This window comes from Ascaphus truei, chromosome 3 (assembly GCF_040206685.1).
Source record: "Ascaphus truei isolate aAscTru1 chromosome 3, aAscTru1.hap1, whole genome shotgun sequence".
Classification (NCBI taxonomy): Eukaryota; Metazoa; Chordata; class Amphibia; order Anura; family Ascaphidae; genus Ascaphus; species Ascaphus truei.
In genome coordinates this window covers 196,639,813-196,661,788 of record NC_134485.1, presented here as the reverse complement: position 1 = coordinate 196,661,788, position 21,976 = coordinate 196,639,813, and the positions used below count along the sequence as shown (strand labels likewise).

At 40.8% G+C, this 21,976-nt stretch overlaps 1 protein-coding gene across 2 annotated transcripts in view; it reads right to left on the bottom strand.

Moving 5' to 3' along the window:
- TMEM132E (transmembrane protein 132E) overlaps positions 1 to 21,976 on the bottom strand; it is a 475,320-nt gene that overhangs the window by 434,454 nt on the left and 18,890 nt on the right. Inside the window, exons 2-3 of one of the 2 annotated variants that reach the window (XR_012799844.1) lie at positions 15,352 to 15,496; positions 13,811 to 14,364 (exon numbers count right to left, since the gene is read on the bottom strand). The exons of the other annotated variant lie outside the window; for it this stretch is intronic. The gene's annotated coding sequence lies outside the window, so the exon portion shown is untranslated. Of the gene's footprint in view, positions 1 to 13,810; positions 14,365 to 15,351; positions 15,497 to 21,976 lie in introns of those variants that run through there. 2 annotated transcript variants of the gene reach the window in all.

The window sequence follows — 21,976 nt, the reverse complement described above, 5'->3', positions numbered from 1 at the left end:
TCCCAGATAGGGACGCTCCCCTTAGCATATTGGTATCAGTGTTATTACACAGGTGACAGACGCCACGCGGTGAGCTGCGTATCACAGACCACAGGTATCCTAATAGATATTTAAAAGGACACACTCCAGCGGGAACTCCCTCCACAGGCGGACGCCTGAGATTCAGCGGATTCAGCAGACAGCGACGTGGCACCACGTTGCAGTTCGGCGGATCCATCAGCCAAGTCGGCCTGGTCTGGCCTAAGACCAGGAAGGTATCTAAAAGTGCACCAGCCATACACAGTGGGTAGCGCTACTCCACAAACACTCTTTGGGTGGGCCTGGCTCTGTTGACACCGGGGTGTTTAGGTGCCCAGGGCACCCTCATAACTTTGGGGGTGATCTCACCGGAGGTGGACATTGTGGTGGACAGGGGTTGGTCATACACTGTGTTATATTGTGTGTAACGTTATATAATAGTTTGTGTGTGTTCAGTAAATACCTCTTATATATCCTGTGTGTGTATTTATTGACTGTATTGGTTCCTGTGAGGGGTTATCCTGCTGCGCTAGGATCCCTCCCAGGTGGAGGTGCTGCAACCAGAGAAGCGAGACCACCCCAGGCTCCCAGCGGCGGAGGCTTAGGCCTTCTGTGAGCCGCAGGTAATGGCAGCACGGGTTGTTTCCCTTAGTCATGGAGAAAGGGGGCTACACCAGCAAAATCTGGAAACTAATGCAGTTATTCATAAAACTGCAATAGTGCAGATTGTGGCACCCTATAGCACGGAAATTCCCATAGAAGTCAGTTTCTTCCTCTTTCTTAGCTCCTGTGTGTTGAGTCAATTGACATGGTGACAAGCACTAAAGATCATGTTGTTTAGGCAAACAATTGCAACACGTTCTTGGAAACGAGAGCGCAAGAATACTTAAACATCGCTGATCAGAAATGCAGGAGCTGAGGTATCTTTTCAGTGATATCCACAGAAAGTGTTTTTCCGGGGGTTAATGAGTACGTCGAGTTCAATACACTTTACTGGGATTCTGATGTGCTGACTGAAATCCTCACTGCCCAACTGATATTAATAGGAGCTTAAAGCAGCAAAACATGTAGCACTGCATGATTTTTGTAATGTTTTTTTTATTACAAGATTGAAGCAGAGGGTCTCTGGAACTGAACAGTGTTAATTTCAGCTCCTGGGACCCCCTGCTTCCAGAGATACTTATCTCGATAGGGGGTGTCGGTATCTCTGTGAAGTTTAAATGTCCTGCGACACGCGGGCCAATTGGAAGCCATGACATCATCTGTTGGGGCTTTATATTAGCCCCCGTGACCTGGACATTTAAACTCTGTGACGGTAGGGGGTAACCTGGCTCACAAATAAAGGCTAAGCCTGGTTTTGGTTACCCCTGATCCATGTATAAGGGTCCAAGAGAGTTAGCTCTTGGGCCCAGTAACTTTGTACCATTCCAAGGTATTGTACTGTATGTATTATAAGTATTTGTTGTGTTTTCCCCTTTCCGGGCATGCAATCAAACAGGGATTTCTGGTGCATGAGATTTAAGGGGGATTTTGCTGAGAAAGTGGTGTCAGAATGTGCATATCAGGTCAGGAACTTCAGTTACTGGTTCCCCGATAAATGTATCCGACAATCATGCCTGATTTTCGGATATACATACACACATTGCCCCGGCAATATCTTCCCTTAAAAACGTAACTGTGACTTACCACTAGGGTACCCTAGCTCAGAAAGGTGAATGAGGCACAAGGATGAACAGGTATCCCTGTACCTGAGGGAATCCCTAGGTTAAGGGTGGTACCCCAGTTAGTGCCAAGGTTTCCCAGAGCCTTATTTGGATTTGTGGGTGTTCCAATCTAATATGAGGTACCCCAAAATGTATGCTGTAATAAAGTATGACTTATGGTGTTTTTACATTTACTATAAGGCTCTATGCAGTCAGCCTGGCCATATGTTTAAGTTGCCAGCTTCAAAGAGGAGACGAGATGTTGAGAGGTGTTGGGGTGCTAAGTGGTTGGGGTAGGGCGGAGTACGGAGTCCAGATAACAAAGACCCCCTTTGGGGGGGACCTTCTGGTCTGCTGGACGCAGTGGCGCCTGCCCAGCAGGAGGCACTGGGCTGGCTAAGGAAAAGATGGTGATCGTAGGTGCTTTTCCTATTGGTCAGAACATATGTCCCGAGCCAGCTCAACACACCCCTTGCCTCTGACATCATCAGCCAGATGAACCCTGCTCTGATTGGCTGTTGGGACATGTTCCCATGGTGTGAGTGGCTGAAAGGCTCTGTCCATGTTAAAACATGTTAAAAGGGGCTACTGCAGATCAGTTTTTTGTCTCTCTCGGTCTGTTCAGACTTATAGATAGTCTTGGTACTAGCCCAGTGACACGCCGGCATGGTTCCCATGGGCATTGCGATGCCAGGGTCTCCTAGCCAAGCTGAGGACTGGTTCTGAGTATGAAGTTAACTGTTACAGGCTTATTCCAGCTCCGTGGAGTGGACAAGGTAAGCCTTTGCTGAAGCAGGCACCTTGCAACTAAGAAAGTCTAGTTTTTAACCCCAGACCCAAAGTGTGTATATTCTCTGTATTTTGTATTTGTGGCCGGGGTTGGTGAGGAGGATAAAGGGAGGGGGGCTGTGAGCAGGAAGAGGGGGGCTGAGAGGAGGAGCGGAGCTGTGAGGAGGAGGGTGGCTCTGAGGTGGAGGGGAACTGGGAGGAAGAGGAGGGAAGCTGTGAGGAGGAGGGGAGCTGTGAGGAGGAGGAGGAGGAAGGCTGTGAGGAGGAAGAGGAGGGAAGCTGTGAGGAGGTGGGGAGCTGTGAGGAGGAGGGGGGGCTGTTTTGAGGAGGAGAGAGGCTATGAGGAGGAGGGGTGCTGTGAGGAGGAGGAGGGGGCTGTGAGGAGGAAGAAGAGGGGAGCTGTGAGGAGGAGAAGGGGGCTGTAAGGAGAGAGAATGGGGGGGGGCAAAAACGGAGTTTGTTTGTTTATCATGAAAACATATAGGAAATGTGTGATTCTAAATTAAATTTTCCTACTGGATTTTGGCATCCGAGTATCCCGTTTCTAAAAAAAACTTAGATGTTAACCCTAAATTCTGGAGGCCCCCTGGTTCAATCCTGTAATTAGAAAAAATAAGAAAAAATGCAGTGCTGCATGTTTTGTTTCTTTAATTTCGCCCATTTAACTGGCTACCATATCTGAAGTTAAACACAAAATATCTCAAATCAAATATGAATCATTCATGCTCCTACGGTATCTCAAAATATCTAATTGAATAATCAACCAATCAAACACACAGAATACACACTGATTCCTTATACTGTATACCTTAATAGATTTTAGTGAGATATTCCAAATCTAAAGCAACAGTGAAAATAAATAAAAAGTGAAGTGCTCACACCACTTTATCTAGGTTTACATTTAATGTGGTACCTTGATAAAGACTGCTATCATCTTTAAAATTCCCAATTACTTAAAATAAGCTATTTAAATAACAGTGAAAAGAAAGATACTAGTGTTATAGAAACTGAGAAAAGGCAATAATAGTAGGCTCCATAAATTTAAAGATCGGAGGTCTTTACTGCGAAAATTAAAATCACAATCTCCCTAGATCGAAATGAAATGTCACTATACTTAGATAATTTGACAGCAAAAAAAATGGAACAATAAATGACAGGGATAAGCCTTGTCACAATGGGGAGAACTATTCCCCATTTCATTTCCATCTCCTAGAGTCTTAAAGGGAAAAAAAAATAAATCTCTGGCGTAACCCACAAAAATGAATTACATTATGAAGCTATCCAATATTCTCACAATAATCAGTATTTCACTTTGAAGAGGGGGAGGTGAACAAGCATACAGAGCTGTATAAGGCACCGTAATTCCCCATGCTATTACCCTTTATTATTCCTCATAAAAGAAAATATAACAAAGTACTGCAGCTGGTCTTACACATGGTAAGGGTTTTCTGTGTTTGTAACCCTATAAACTACTGTATATATATGGTAAATAGGGTTGCCAGGTGTCCGGTTTTGTACCGGACAGACCAGTATTTTGTCCCTGCGTCCGGTAAAAAATGAGAGGCAATACCGGACAAGTATGTGCTCTCCGATATTACCTCCCTGAATGTGTGCCGACAGGGCGGGACAGGTGTCCCGGGCCTGGTGGCTGCGGGGGGCCGGGCTGTTGGTACTCTAATTGCCGTTGAGTCTCGACTCTCCCCCAGCTGCGAGCCTTCCTCATTCTGTCCCATGTCGAGATTCTGACACTGGTGCGCACCGTGTTTCTCTGATACCGATGCGCGCCCAAAGTAAGCTGGGCTGCGATTCCGGCACGCGCCAGCATCAGAAGCTCGGCGTGGGTCAGCTGCTTTGTCCGGCTGCCAGGCCCCCCGAAGCCGCCGTGCCCAGCCTGAGATCATCCCCAAGGTAAGTCTGTATCTTTATATGTATGGGGGGGGTGTATTTTTATATGTCTTTGGGGGGGGGTGGTATTTTTATATGTATGGGGGGGTGTAATTTTATATGTATTTCGGGAAGCAGGGGGTCCCCGGACCTAAAATCAACGCGGTTCTGCTCCGGAGACCCCCTTCTCCCGCACACTAGTATTCCACTTTAAATAAAAGCACTGTGATTGCCTGTGAGAGCTGTACAGGGAGAGGTGTCTCTCGCTGTGCAGCTCTTTATGCAGCACAGATTGCGAGAAGATCACAGGGGAAAATCTGAGATCACATTGCTGCTACGCCGAGCGGTATTGGCATTTTCCTAACCTCACGGTTTGAGATGCTTTCTGACTCTTTCTGACTACCGTCATACTGCACCGACACACTTTATTCGAGCAAATACCCAGTATGTACCTGGCAGATACCTGGAATGCGCCGCTCCTCACCTCTGACAAGCCCCATTGCGTTTGCCTTCCCAGCCTGGGTTCATGCCTGGCTGACGGGCGGCTGATCTGTTAAATGATAATGATTAGGATTTAATAGGCTGCAATGCTTCGCGTGTCTACCAGATGGCATAAATTCATGAATTGTAATGCAGTATATATATATATATACTGTGCAGTATTGCAGCCAGCGGGAATAAAATGCTTCAATCCCTGCCTGGAAAATACCTCAATGCACTCGGGCAGAAAACAGTCACAAACCTCAATACACCCGGGTATACCCGAATTCGTGGGACTAGCCGAGCTCGGATAAAGTGTGTCGCCAGTGTAACACAAATGACAAACCGTTCGATGGGAACATGCCACATCGTTCCAGGTAGCAGCAAAGTCATCGAAGCTACTAGAATAGGCCCCATTGTCTGTCATTTTGTCACCTCAGTCTAAATCAGACCACCTGTGAATTAAGGAAGGAATATGTTTTTCATCTGTACTGTTACGTTTTACTCCCAAAAATTGATTAAAGGGAATATTCTTAACCCATTTCTCATTGTGGCAGCTATAAGGAACTTTGTGAACCCCAATTATAATTACAGAAATTCCATAGGTTTCTGATGACAACCTTCTTGAATCAAAACCAGTATTTTCTTAAATATCCAATAGGGTCTATATTAACAAATGTTATGTCTTTTGAAACAAAATGTTAATTAGATGAAAATGAGAAATAAAGTTAGGGTTAATTAAAGTGGATTTATAAATACTCTTCCTCTTATATGCAAATCAGTCACCATATTGAAAGCCTTCTAAGAACGAATTCCCACATCTGGAAGCAAAATGTTCTAGACGTGATTTTTGACATCCCCAAATTTGACCCTGGCCGCAGCCTAAATGGTTGACCTTTTTCCATTAATTTCGAGATATTTTTTATGTTTCCTAAATGCTCAAGTATATGAAGTTTGAGTACCCTCTTGGTCTTACCAATGTATTGTATGCCACATCCACATTGTAATAAATATATTACATGCATAGAAAGGCAATTGATAACATTCTTTACAGAGTATTTTTTTCTGAGTAACTGTAGATATGACTTCTTTATCCATCCTCATATGGTTGCATGCTTTGCACCTGCCACACTTATGGTTTCCTATTATTCCCAATCTGGACAAAAAAGTATTAGGTCGCTTGTCATTACTTTTCAATAAGCTGGGTGCTAAGAGCCCGTTTACATTTTGTGCTCTTCGAAACACGATATCGGGTTTAGGTTTAATAAGGGAACCTAAAATGGGATCCAGATTGCGTATCTTCCAATGTTTACATAGGGCTTTTTTTTATCTCACCATGTACTTTGTTGTATTGTGTAATAAACATTGGTACATCCTTAAAATGTATTTACTTTTTTATCGCTCCCTTCTTTACTAGATACTGTACTCAATGTATCTCGTGTCCCATTTTTTTTTTGGCCAATAGTTTAACAAAAAAGCTTGTTCCACTTTTTTTGCTTTTCTTAATGATTCATCAACCAGCACTTCGTTGTAATCCTTTTTAAGACATCTATCTTTTATGAAAAGTGCCTGTTCATTAAAACGTTTTTCATCTGTACTGTTACGTTTTACTCCCTAAAATTGATTAAAAGGAATATTCTTAAGCCATTTCTCATTGTGGCAGCTATAAGAACTGTGTGAACCCCAATTATAATTACAGAAATTCTATAGGTTTCTGATGACAACCTTCTTGAATCAAAACCAGTATTTTCTGAAATATCCAATAGGCTCTATATTAACAAATGTTATGTCTTTTGAAACAAAATGTTAATTAGACGAAAATGAGAAATAAAGTGTCAGGGTTTGTGCAAAAGTAAGTGAACCCCTGGTTTTATCAGCTAAATTAAAGGGGATAATTAGAATAGGGTGTTTAAATAATTAGGTACAGATCTTCAGGGGTGAGTTTGGGAGCCCTACCCTACAGTATATAAAGATCAGAAACTTTGTGAGTTTGGTCTTCACCATACAGGTGTGTGGAAATATGTCAGGCTACGATCAAAAGAAATCTCTGATGACTTCAGAAAAGCAGTTATTGATGTTTATCAGTCTAGAAAGGATTACAAAACCATTTCTAAGGATTTGAGGCTCTACCAATCCACTCTGAGACAGTCTACAAATGGAGAAAGTTCAAGACCACAGTCACTCTACCCAGGAGCGGTCGTCCTACCAAAATCTCTCCAAGAATAAACCGGAAAATCATCCAGGAAGTCACAAAGAACCCCAGAGTAATATCTAAGGATCTGCAGTTCACTCTTGCCTTGGCTAATGTGAGTGTTCATGACTTAGCTATCAGAAAAGGGCTGAACAAGAATGGTGTTCAGGTAAAGATAAACAGGAGGAAACCACTGCTCTCTAAAAAGAACATTGCTGCTCGTCTGAAGACTGCCAAAGAGGATATACCTGTAGAACATCCACAATATTTCTGGATAGACGACTCAAAGGTAGAACTTTTTGGCCTAAATGAGAAATGTTATGTTTGGCGAAAACCAAACACTGCGTTGTTTGAACAGAAGACCCTCATCCCAATTGTCAAGCATGGTATTGAGTGTGTGATGGTTTGGGGCTGCTTTGCTGCTTCAGGACCTGTACGGCTTGCCATCGTTGACACAACCATGAATTCTGCATTTTAGCAGAAGATTTTAGAGGAGAATGTCAGGCCATTCGTCTATGAGCTGAAGCGAAAGTAGGTCATGCAGCAAGACAATGATCTCAATCATACAAGCAGATCTACAAAATAATGGCTGCAGAAGAAGAAATTCCACATTTTAGAATGGCCTAGTCAAAGTCTAGACTTAAACCCCATCGAAATTTTGTGGCAGGACCTGAAACGAGCTGTCCCTGCAAGAAAGCACTCAAATTTAACTGAGTTGAAGCCGTTCTGTATGGAGGAATGGACCAAAATTCCTCAAAACCGATGTGAGAGACTGACCAGCAGTTACAGGTAACGCGTAGTTGAAGTCATTGCTGATCAATGGGGTGCCACCAGGTACTGAATCTAAAGGTTCACATACTTTTTCACACATGGATTTTGAATCTCGAATCATTTGTGGATAAATAAATGTGGGAAAAGTATCATGTTTTTGTGTCATTTGTTTGATCAGGTTATCTTTCTCTAGTATTAGGATTTAGATTAATATCTAATGGAATTTTAGGTTTGAAATATGTGAAAACCCTAGGGGATTCACAAACTTTCTCGTCACTGTTAAGTGTGGCATTTTAAAACTATATTTATCTGTGTGTAAAACTACATACTGTATCAATAGACGTGAATGTATCACAATGATAAAGATCTTTCTCTCATGGGATAATACTCATCAAACTTGCATAAAAAGTCAGTATATAGAAATCAATTAAATGACATTCAATATAACAAAATAGATACAATTCTATTTATTGATAACTATTTTTAAAAAGGCATAATATCTACACCATTGTTAAATCATCAGGGATGTTTAGTTTTCTGTCTAAAGATCCAAAATTGTTCTCTACGCAACAACTGCAGATATTTATTACTTGATTGAATACCCTCCACTATTGATTCAATTGCCAAGAAATGCAGAGCCTGTGGGTCATAATTATGTCCTTTCAGAAACTGTTCAAGAAAGTGAGTCAGGAGTTTACCTTTATCCACAACATTTTTGGTAATATTTTTTATGTTGCTAAGATGTTCAAATATTCTTATCTTCTAACTTCTTATTGTTTCCCTCACTTATTGTAAACCACAATCATGTTGCAAAAGATATACAACAAACTTGGTATTGCAGTTTATGAAGTAATCTATATCAAATACATCCCCAGGTACCTTCAAATGGAACTGTTCAGAAGGTTTCATAGAATCACAGGCTTTACATCCCGAACATTTATAACAGCCTTTGGGCTTGGAGGACAGGATGAATGCATATGTACTATTGGCACTCCGAATCAGACTTGGTGCCAAGATGCTCTTAAGATTCTTGTCTTTATTGGAGATAACTTTTCAGCTGTGAAGGCAATATATTACCCAAGATGAGATCTAATTTAAGAATATTCCAGTGCCGGGATAAAATATGTCTAGATTTCCGATGGGCTACATTAAATGGAGTATTAAATTAAGGTGTATCACGACTCATCACTTTAGAAATGTCTGATAGGGGCTCTGATCTATTTCCTATTTCCTCAAATTTTATTGTGTCTTTAACGTGTTTGGAATTTGTCTGACTGGCACGCAATTATTTATGGCTTTTCCTATTACCTCGATACGTCAGTAAGGATTTTCTTTTCTATTTCTATGCTCACTTAAAAGCTTTTTCTACAACTCCCTCATCATAATTCTCCTGTTTGAATCTTTCTTTCAAAAACATTGGCCTGGTCTAAAAACCAAGACTCCTCTGCACAGTTCCTTTTCAAATGTAAGAACTAACTATAAGGTATATTGTGTATCCACTTGGTATCATTATTGCTGGTGGGCTCCAAATAAGAATTCACACTAGCCTCTTTAGAGTATGTACTCTTGCAAATACTCCCATCTTTGATGTATATTTCTAAATCTAGAAAATATGCCTTCTCGCCAAAAGTTTCAAATGTGAATTTTAAATTGAAGTGATTAATCTTTAATTGGGCCACAAAAGAGGGCAAAGATGCTTCGTCTTCATTCTCATCAACGGAATACTGGACTCATTGTGCCATGTGGAGCTTCATGTTATTTTATGAATTGTACGTTTTAGAAGCTACTTGTGATTTTACCAATATATTTTCGTAATACTTACCCTTGGTGCGCTTTGTCTATTTGTTCTTCTTCTATATATATGTATATCTTTATTTATATAGCGACCACAGCTGTACTCTTTACAAAAGATATAATATAATAAGTGCAACACGCAGACAGACAATAGGAAGGGCAATTCCTACCCAGATGAAGTCACCTGATAGAGAAGCGAAACGCATTGGGTTGGGTTGCGTCGCCTACGTTGTCTTGAGAGAGACTGAGGGCCGTTTGAAATCTCAGCTGCAGTTTTGATACTCGGTTTTGCCTGCATGAGCCGCCAGCTGGGTTTGTTATATTATGAACTGAATGTGAGAGACTGACCAGCAGTTACAGGAAAGGCTTAGTAGAAGTCATTGCTGTTCAAGGGGGTGCCACCAAGTACTGAATCTAAAGGTTCACATACTTGTTTCCACACATGGATATTGAATGTTGAATCATTTGTGGATAAATAAATGTTGAAAAAGTATCATGTCATTTGTTTGATCAGGTTATCTTTATCTATTATTAGGACTTATATTAAGATCTACTAACATTTTAGTTTTCAAATATGTGAAACTTTTTCTCAACACTGTATTTGGGACACTTTTCTTTTAATTCCTCAAGGTCTTGATTATCTATAATTCACCATCCAGATAATCCTGGAAGTCTCAAGACTTTTTTTGCCCAAGTCATGAATGGTGGATTTTCCATAGCTGGAGAAAAGTCTGATTTGTTCTCCACAGGTAAGTATTAAGCGCAAAATATATCGGCCCAAGTTCTATATGTGTCTTTGATTAAAATATTCCTCCATATTCCTCATCTGGGATTTTGTTTTGCTTCTCTAACAATATGTCAAGTCCCACATAGTGGAGAACCAAGAATGCCATAACATACTGTATAAACCTTTGATTTCTGTAACCACACCAATGCAAAAAATGCTGTGACAATTGCAATGCTTGTTCATTCAGCACTGAAGTGGTTAATCTGAAAATCCTGCTTGGCATTTTTAAATAGAAGTCATAAAAAGTACAATATAAATAAGCATAATCTAACAAGGGAAAAGCAGGGCTTGGGGGCGAGGGTAAATAACTCTGGTGTCATGGTCCATGATGCACAAGCTGGTGAAAGCCACCTCACTCCTTTAAAGGGCTTTTCCTTGACTGAGAGACTGATGTATGGTTTCCTAACAGCCCTTATTCGTGTTTTATCCCCTGTCCATAATATTAATGATACGTAGTTCTGTATTACTACTATGTGTGTCTCCATTATTTGACTTGCACTGTGCCTGACATATCACTTGTTTTGGAAACAATAAAAGTTTTATATTGAAAGGATAAATAAAAGGAGAGGATCAGCGCATTGCAAACAGATGGCAGTCTCTCCACTTTCCAACTATGTAAAGAGCTGCATTGCCTGGGTTAATGGGGATGAGTAGCCAACTTGGGATAGTGACAAGTGACAATGAAAAGAAGAGCACTTCCTGTGAAATGCTGGGTCTCTGCAGTTACATCTGTGTAATAGCAATAATACACTGTACATTGTACAATGAATGCACGTTGTGTAGAGCAAGGGTGCACAAAGTGGGGGGCGGAATAAGTTTCAGGGGGGGGCAGCGGTTGCAGAGGCCCCGCGCTCTTCCCCCGGCATTTAAATACCGGGGGATCACGCGAGGCCTCTGCAATGTCTCCTACGTTGTTGTGTTCTGCGATGCGTCGCCATGGCAACGCGGAGCCAAATGACGCTGGTGGTCACGTGACATCACATTGCCATGGAAAGGTGACGTCACGTGACCCTGCTGCGTCATTTGACATCGAAGACAAGACAGAGGGGTGCCCGGTAAAGAGAGCAGGCAGGGCAGGGGGAAACATTTGCACACCCTTTGTGTAGAGAAAGACAAAAATAACCTAAGCAATTTGGCTTACAGAACCAATCAATCGTGCAATCCAAACTTACTGTATACTTCTTAAGATGATATGAGCTCACATGACAGCCGCATTAGTTCTTACTTCAATGTGTTTATTATAGCACTTATTGAGCTATGGGATTTACAAAACATATAGCAAAAAAAAATACAACTGAAAACCCAATGTCCATTATTTATTTCTAAAGACCTCGCAATATACTGGTCAAGAACTAGTACATCTGTAAATACCTCCACTTTTTTTTCCTTAGTTTTCCTAGACATATACGTACTTGGTTATACTGTATATGGAAGAAATTTGTCTCTTGCCTGCCCCCCATTCTTTCTCCCTCTACACCGTTCAGACACACATTAAATTCTGCCACTTTGCCCTCTCTCCTGTACCTACTGCCTCTCATATTTCTACTAACCTTTAGCCCTCAACCATGTGTTGCATTCTTCTCCTACCCTTATCATTCTAACATTCTCCGCTTCTCATCACAGTGTCACCATACATTCTTTCCCCAGCCTCCTCATATTTATTCTTTAAATATTTACTGATTTCTGGTAATATCAGGGCCCTGTGTGCTATTGAGGCTCTGAGGTTACATATGAAAGCGCCTCTTTTGGAGTTGCCTTCTTAACCTCAGCGAACAGTTCTTTAGCTCCCTCCTTTCAAGCCACATTTCACATTACTGCTAATAGAAGTACGAGACTCAGCCACAAGAGAAAGAAGATGCTGACAGACATCGGCTCTAGCAGAGGAGCCTTAATGTTCAGCTTCAGACCTTGACTAACGCAAACCAGGGTTTACACCAGACAAAAAAATGAACTAACATTGATTTGGTAAGTTTATTTTTCTATCTCTCACAATATGGAATAATAAGAATCTTTCTCAGGTACTTTTGCAGAAGGATTTGCCTTTTAAGTAACAGGATGGTTTGCAAGGAATTCCAAACTTCCATATTGGGGACCTTTTCAAACTCAAATTATCGCTAACACTGCACTTGTGCTAAGCTGTTGTCCACCAATACATTTTTATTTCCATATAACATACACTGGCGACACACTTTATTCGAGCTCGGCTAGTCCCACGAATTCGGGTATACCCGGGTGTATTGAGGTTTGTGACTGTTTTCTGCCCGAGTGCATTGAGTTATTTTCCGGCAGGGATTGAAGCATTTTATTCCCGCTGGCTGCAATACTGCACAGTACATATATATATACTGCATTACAATTCATGAATTTATGCCATCTGGTAGACACGCGAAGCATTGCAGCCTATTAAATCCTAATCATTATCATTTAACAGATCAGCCGCCCGTCAGCCAGGCATGAACCCAGGCTGGGAAGGCAAATGCAACGGGGCTTGTCAGAGGTGAGGAGCGGCGCATTCCAGGTATCTGCCAGGTACATACCGGGTATTTGCTCGAATAAAGTGTGTCGGTGCAGTATTCAACTAAATTGGACCTGTATCTAAAAATCAGCCTTTAGTTGTGGTATAAAATGAACATATTGAGAGGGCAGCCTGAAGTGAATTCAGAAAGGCTTTGAGGACCACTGGTGGTAAAGGGGATAAAGGGCCTCATGCAGAGAGCATCGTTATTTCAAAACTCGCCATTTTTTGTTCAATTTCCCTCAGAAAACGGCATAAAATGGCGAGTTGCGAAAAACGCGCCATTTTTTTATTTCTATGTTTAAAACTCGCCTCGCGGCTGGCGAGAACCTCCATCGCGCCATTTTTAAAACTCTCCGAATGCAGAGAGGTGCGAACGGCAAGTAGCGGCTGTTCGCGCCAAAAAAAGGCGCGATTCTCGCATTTTTGCCGCGCCACGAAAATATGGCAAGATGGCGCTCGCCGCCTATAGTAAAGGGGAAAAAAAAGGCGCGAATTTGTTTTTACACGTTTCTGAAGCGCGCATCTCGCCAATTTAAACTCGCCACACGCATCCATGTTAAACATAGCAGAATTCGCACTTTTCTGCATATGGAGAATAAAACTCTCCAAAAAAGCTACTTTTTATGAAATTCGCCATTTTTAAAATTCTATGCTCTCTGCATGAGGCCCAAAGTGTGATAACTACTGTTCTAGGTCCAATCACTATGCAAACAAAAGAACCATGCTCAACTAGTCTGATCTTAGGAAAGTTGTAAACTTAAAGCGTGCTCAGTCTGTATGAATCAAGGTAGGTGATTCAATGCGTTCCCCTGGTTGGGGGGGGGGGGGGGAATACCTTAGCATACAGAAGGAAGAAATAAACAGACAAGCACAGCTTTCGTAAGAAAATGTAATAAAACACAGATAAAAATTATATAGCTCATTCACATGTGAGTTAACACCGACGGGTGTGGGGTAGCACGGGCACCAAAACCGGCAGATCACGGCGATGCAAGGAGATGCCATCTCGTGAGATTTCGCCTGCACTATGATTTGGCACCCAGTCTGAAACATAGCGGTCCTGCTGTTCTCCTACAATACCGCTTCCTCTCGGCTCTGATGGCTGCTCCTCGAGGGGGATGATATGCTGAGTGTAATTCCGCTTTGATACCACACAATGGCCTCTCAACAACCCTACACATTTCGCACACAGGGCTTCGTCATGGGTCTTTAGCTTTAGAGTCCTAGTGATGTGTCTCCCCAAAGGGAAGTAAAATACCAGCATGGTAATGCTGTGCTTGCATTTATTTGTTCCTAGTTCAGGATCCAAGAGTAGCATGCATCAATGTTCTTCAGATGCTTTATAATCAGGTCTTTCTAACCACTCCTGAAGACAATTGCACAAAAACACAGCAACATAGCAATTGAGAAGTAGGGCTAGGATGATTGCCTAACAGAGAAAAGAGTAAAGCTTTCTTGTTGATTACAGTTATATTTCTGCATTGATGAGTGTGATCATCTTCTAAAAAGCGACATTAAGTAAGCAACCACAGTCAATAGCTATCCTATGCCTAATATAAGGGGGAGGTGCTCAGTAAAATAATTCATTACAATGGTAGAAACTGAAAATGACACTGATCTAATGTATGTAATATGCTTTTTAACTCAAGGCATCTGCTTTAACAAATAGGAGAGACTAGATATTCCTTGTCTGTCTCTTTACAAGAAGGCTAGTATTTTTTTTTATTATATATTTAGTAATAGTAAGAAAGTATGTGTTAGTAAAATAGTGTCAAACGATGTGTTTGCTTTGTTACTTGAAGTAAAGATTAACTCATTCAATAGCTTCTTTTTTACACATACATTTTATATATATATATATATACACTGTAGTGCCCACGGTTATTGTAACATAAACCAGTGGCAATCGCCAAAAAGACCCAGGTACACCCAGTTACATGCTGGATACATGCCTTAAACTAGACCCAGCATTTCTGCATTGATTAATGACCCATCAGATTAACAGCGGGGGTCACTGCCAGTCCCAGTCAAACTGAATGGGACTGCCAGGGACCCCTGCTGCATTAATCCTATGGGTCATTAGTCAATGCAGAAATGCCTTAAACTAGCCAGGTTACACCCAGCACATACCCAGAATGTAACCAGGCTAGTTTAAGGCAAGCTTTACAATACTCGTGGTCTCGTCTGTATATATACACACATATTCTCATAGTTTCCCTGTAACAATGAACATTTCTGATTTTTATCAATGATTTACAACACTGAAAATCTGAACGCAAAATGTATTGAAAATGATATCTTAGAGCAAATTATTTCTTTATACTTTACAGTTTTGCTACGCTTTTATAACGTAGCTATTTGCAATATTGTTTTAACATTTTCATTTCAAGCAACTGTATGTTTAGGCCTGTATTACATTTCTGTCTGCTTAAGACAATCTCTGAATCTCAGCCAGAGAAGCCCCTCGACAGCACAGGGGGTAACAAGGATTGGCAATACTAGTGTTTCTTTCTTTCTCCCCTTCCGAATCAATTGTAAGCGCCTTCGAAAATGTATATCTACTAAATAAAAGAAAAGAAAACAAATATCATACATCAGAAAAAGATAATATACAAACTATTCTTCATCGCAGATACAAGTCAAGCGTGTATCTACCATTTACTCCCAATAAAACAGCAACATGAAAACCTTTTATGGACATCAATAAAGTTACAAAGAGAAAAGTTCATACATAAAGACATTTGCTAAGAATAAACAGGTTTTAGAGAATTATAACAATGACAGCTCTACTTACTGTTCCAGCACATAGCAATTTGTCAATTCTAATGTGCTCACATTGTTATGCATTCTTGTCAATCTTGTCCCACACCATTTTGCACTGTGTAATATCTGTTTAATATTCACACTACCAGAAGTAGAGCTGAGTGGAGATGCTAACCTCTCTCAAAGTAATATGAAAACATCCAAGCAAATGGCATAGTTTAATTACTTACTCTAATAACAATAGCTCTGCATATTTCTCTTAAAGCAGCAATCCTTCCAGATGCCTTGAGTTTAACTCATTTAGGACCTCATGCAGAGAGCAGCGCTATTTGCAATCTCGCCATTTTCCGGAGAAAATCGCGCTAAAAACAGCTGAAAATGGCGAGTTAGGAAAAAGGCGCCATTTTTTTTTTCTAATTGAAAATCTCGCCGCGCAGCTGGCGAGAAAATACATCTCGCCAGTCTGAAAAATATCCGAATTCAGAAAGGCGCGCTCGCCATCTAGCGGCTGTTTTTGGCGCGATTTTCTCCAATTTTCTCCGCCAACTAAAGTTGGCAAGAAGCAGGAGCTCGCCGGCTATAGGGAAACAAAAAAAAAATGCGCGATTTTTTTTTCTTCCCTTTCAGCTGCGCGCATCTCCTCATTTACAATTCTCCACATGCAGTAATGCTAAAAATAGCGGATTTCGCCCATTTCTGCATATGGAGAATAAAACTCTCCATTAAAGCTACTTTTTCTTAAACTCTCCAATTTATTCTAGCGCTGCTCTCTGCATAGGCCCCTTAATGTTACTATTTTGCCACCTGAGTATATCCAAACCTTATTTAAAACAAAGAAGAATGTTTTTCAAGTGTTACAATAAAACAAATCTCTAGCTTCTGAGGTTACCATCGTAACCTTTAGGCTGCAACAGGCTCCATGGAGAGCTTCATTTTTCAGACGTTTAATATTTAAAACCCTAATATCTCCACAACAAGCATCACATTTAATAAACAAAAAAAGCTTTGGAAAGCGTGAAAAGAGATCTCTTAAAGCAGACGGCTGCTTTAAAAAGTGACTATAAAAGGATGGGATTCTCACACTGAGACAACCTAGTTTTGAGCTGATGTGAAGGCAAGCAGACTGAAGGGAAGAATAATTTAAGGTCTTATCCTCAGGAATCCTATGTCTGCTTTTTACTTGACAAAATATTGCAATTAACACAAAAAGTCAATATAGCAACAAAAAAAAATGCATTAAATCTCTTCAAAAAGGTACTAGGTTGAATTAGAGCTCCAAGACAGTACTTATTCAATTTTTGATTGAATATAATGAAAAGTGTACAGTGCTTGTTACAGAAAAAAAAGTTACAGAAACAAACAACTATATACATATATACATACACACACACACACACATATATATACATACATATACATATACATACACACACCGTTTTCATAAAATAAAAGGGAGGAAATAATACAGAAAGCCTAAAACGTTGCCACCTACTGGACTCCTCTTGAAAACATGGTTGTCCTGTTAGTTATTTTATGACCCTAATAAAGCCTTGCCCCCATGCCCAGTCTCTGGTAGCCATGTATTGTTCACAGAATATAACCCACTCAGTGATTTATCGTGACACCATCCAAGGTTAACTGCGGAGTAATATATACGAGGGTCAGTGCTCTCTGTGGACCAGATACTGTTCAGTGACTTAACGTGACGTTAATGTCACGCTAAGTCTTACTGCCAATATTCAAAGGATAATTACGTAACGTTAAGTCATGTTTTCTCCTGAACAGAGCACTGCATTAATTATACCAGCTATTTGTAATAATGAGATGCAAAAGAGGCGTTCCCTATCGGTATTGGACTTTGACAAACGGCGCTGGTGTTCCTCCGCCGGGACATTCCCACCGGTGGGACATTTCACTGTGATGTCTGCCGCACACGCTCCCGTGCCCGACCATCCACTACAGCTACAGTAGGTCTGATAAGTACGGGACATTTAAAGATGGCGCGTCGGAGTGGCCGGTTTAGGCACTTTAGTGGTCCCGCGGGGGACATTTAAAGATGCACTTATCAGACCTGGCTTGTCAGGTAAAATGTCCAGCAGCGAGCTGCCCTGCGGCCACGTGCCCCAGCAGCGGAACACCAACAGCGTTTTGCTCGCGGCTAAACGTTCCATTCCCCCTAACAGCGCATATCCACTAAAGTCCGTTAAGGATAACGGAAGGAGGTCATATATAAACTAGGCATTACTCACATCCAGACCATGAAATAGGGCTTTAACATGCTCTGGATGGGTGTAATACAGGGGCTGGAAACTCCAGTCCTCAAGGGCCACCAACAGGTCAGGTTTTCAGGATATCCCTGCTTCAGCACAGGTGGTACAATCAGTGGCTCAGTTTTCAGTCCCGACAAATAAAACATCTACCTCTTGCAACAACTCTTGGCAATCAAATCATACACCAGGCCACAAATAAGGAGTAGAAAATGATGTTACATTCCAGCTTCAGTCAATAACATTATTTTGCTGGCTAGACTGCTTTTGATTCTACTGTCCTCTGCGACTTGGAACATAGTATAGCTAGCATGGTAAGCGCAGTTTTAATTTGGTAATAAAAGATCATAAATAATAAAAAGGATAGCAAATTTATATTGCTTTCCACATGAAAAGCTGCAACAAAAGCCCATTAAAACAAGAGTCCATTAATTGCATTCGACTATGTTATTAGAACTAATTGCATTCAACATTAGTTGAAAGACCAGAAGCGTTAAGAAGTCAAGCTTTTAAAGCAGACCATTAGGTATAAATCAGTCTACCAATGAAATTATGAAACAGATACATTTTTCACAGAGGTAAATAATTCATTACATACTCAAATTTGTAAATTGTCCCTCACACAGAAAAATAATATTACTACCCCACCCTACATCTTAGCACTCAACAGAAATATACCACACAAAAATACCACCCACACCCACAGATTCATTAGATAAAATACCTCCTCCAATAGACAAGAATCCTGAAAAATAACAGTATGTTCCTCTATGGCCAGGCAAACAATCTCTCCCACTACACTAAATTAATGACATGTGCTTATCTCCCCCCTTAACTCCCTTATCAATTTGCTTGATTAAAAGATAGTATGTACGTTTACACATCCCACCAAAAAATAACAGAGGAACAATAACCCTTTCTTGCAAAATTACAGTGTTAAATTGCCATAGGGAAAAAAAAGATTTCTTAGCAAGTATCAAGGTTGTAATTGAAAGGCAGTGACAAAAAATGTGGCAATATCACAGAGTAATACACTGAGTCGATAAAGCAGCCGGCTGATGTGTTAAGGAAATAAGCCTGTGCATTAAAATGAAGACTACAATTTCAGCTGAAAATTTCAAGGTAGATTAATTGCTTGTCTGCTCTCTCTCGTCTCCACTATCATTGCTTCAGCCATTAATTAGCAACACCAGAAGGTCTATAAAGCAGGCAACACTTGGCTGAGCTTTTCAGATCACTGGCCCATGCCCTGCGTAACAGAGTTGTTCATGGAATCTCTCCCTGCCGTCCAGCTGCATGCCGGCAGGGTAGAAAACCAAAATCACGGTTGACGCGTGAAATCTTGCATCCAATAAACCAGTTTCTAGACATGAGAGTTTGGAAAGCAGCCGTTAGAATGGAAAATTAGACTAGAATTAGTCCAGATGGCTTCCTCCCTTTGTACGGTATTACCATGCTAGGCTCATATTGGTCAAGAGATATGTCTAAAATGATTCAAGCAGGGAGCTTTTTCCCTGAAAAAGTGAGAAACAAAAAAAAATAAAATCAAAGCTTCACGTTAGCTGAAAGTTCAGGTCAAATGGTTGATTTTTATATCACCCTCTTTAAACCAAGACATTTTCTATGATTCCTATGGCAGCGAAGACGATATACCGTAGTATTTATGAAACAATGATTTAATTAACTTACAACATAGAATTCAGTGCTGAAAATTGCAAAAAACAAAAGTGAGATAAATACCTATTATAGATATTTATTTGCGTGTTGCCATTTTCAAAAACACACTACGCCTACATGGGGTGTCACGAACAGTACACTTGTGAGGCCGTTACTTGTATATGTCACAAGGGTTAATAAACACAGCTATCCAGCCTTTATCTCTTCGCAGGGCTCCTCAAACGGGTAATATCTACAATCAATCCATCACAATATATAGCTTTTAATCACCTCCACCACCAAGGATACAGAAAAATATAATCGCTAGGGTCTCTGGTCCCTGTTTACTAAGCAAAATATGTATTTAGCACACAAAACTCTACTGTAGCAAAATGTGTCCAAAAATGTAATCACTCTCTTCAAAATGTGCAAAGTTCAATCAGAGTCCAAAGAATACTTATTACATTTTATATTTAATATACAAAATAGTACAGTGCTTAGGTTATTGAAAAAAATATATACAGTACAACAAATGCAGACAGTTTCTTCAAATTAAAATGATAAACCAAGAAAATCTAACTTACATCCCCACATAACATTTATCAGATTTCTCAAAGGGTCATGAGTTGAGAATATGAGATTTCATGTGTCACAGCATTGGTACTCCCTTGGTTGAAATCATCATTCATGTTCTAAATACATTCTTTTTATCCTAAAACATCTTTCACTGAAAACATAAGGCCACCTTCTGGGTGTGTTCTTAACCCCCTCTTTCATCAATATGCAGCCAGTGACATTTTTATGACTCAGGCCGTGCTTATAGTGCCGGCAACGCAAATTCGCCCAAAAACAAAAGCATTGCCGCCGCCGCCGCGTGCGCTTATGGTGCACGTGACGGCGACAAGCGATGTCGCCATCGCGAAAACCCGCCGCCGGCAAAATTTGATTTTTCAAGGGCCGTTGCATCACGTGACGGCCCTTGAACAAATCAAATTGCGGGAATCCCGCGATGCGGCCGACCGGCGAAAGTTATAGGCAAAGCCTTAGGCTGCATCCCTGCTGGCGCTGACCGCGCTCATGTTTTAGAGCGGTGACATCACCATCTCTAAGCATGAGCGTCGGGTGTCCTGCCTATTTTGCAAGCGTGCCGGGGGCATTGCGGGCAAGTTGAGCGCGCTTCGAAGTTAGTTTCTTTTGTCTGCTCAAGCGCCAAGCTTGGGTGAGCGTGGGTGCCCGAGTGGGGACTCCCACATAAAGACTGCAATAAGTAAAAGCGTCAAGCGCCGAGCGCACAGCACGCTCAGCGCCAGCGGGGACGCAGCCTAAAGGGGAAAAAAGGCTTTCTTTTTCATTTAAAAAGTGCCTGAACATATAAAACATCCAATATCTTTCTTCCTATAATACTTAGAAGAATGTGATTCATATCAATATGTTCGGGTGAGTTTAGCGCATGTAAAGAGATTATTTTTGACTGACCTCCTCCTAAGTGTGAGTGATATCTGTCCTTTACAACCTCATAAACATGAAGTGTTTGACATTATTTGATTTGTCTGATCATAAATCCATCTGTAATTCTCACGAATCGTTGTTAGACCCATGATATTTCACATTTAGTAAACTTACGCTACATTTGAACTGTCGTCCTGGCCACACCCCTTGATATTCTGCAGAACACCAAACAATGTCTTTCAAGATACTGTACATTACTTTACTTTATTTATTTCTGCTGTCAGAAGAAGTTGTGATGCCATATTTCAATACCCCCATATCCTAGAGACTGTTGCTCTCAGATAACCTCGCCTTCTGGACAAACAAACTAAGCCAGGTTTTGAACTGCCATAAAAACTATTTATATATTTATATATTATAAATGTATAAGGCAACCTACAACTAAATGTAACATCTGGTGTGTCAGGTTTATTAAAATACTGAATATTTTCTGCCATTTTCATTACATAAGGTGATATTTCCTAAACTGTGCTATTCCATAAGACACCTACCTGCGCAGAAAGACACCTTACCACCCACTGACTTGAATGGGCCGTACAGTGATTTTCGACACAAGAATGTGTGTTATGGAATAGTAATCATGTAGTTATAACTCAATATATCACTGAATATGCAACACAAGATTCACAGGCTTGGAGCAACAGTGACTGTTTAATCTCAACAATGGCACTCAGGGTTTGTTATTCTGAGAACTATTACATGCCCAATTTAAAATTAATTTTCCATATTTTGGGCACAGAATCCCATTTTGGTAGACGTATCATGCTTGTCATCTGTCTCAGCGTCTCACCTGCTGAAATCCTTCTCCTGGCTTCCCCTCCTTACATATCAGCCCTAATTTCTCGC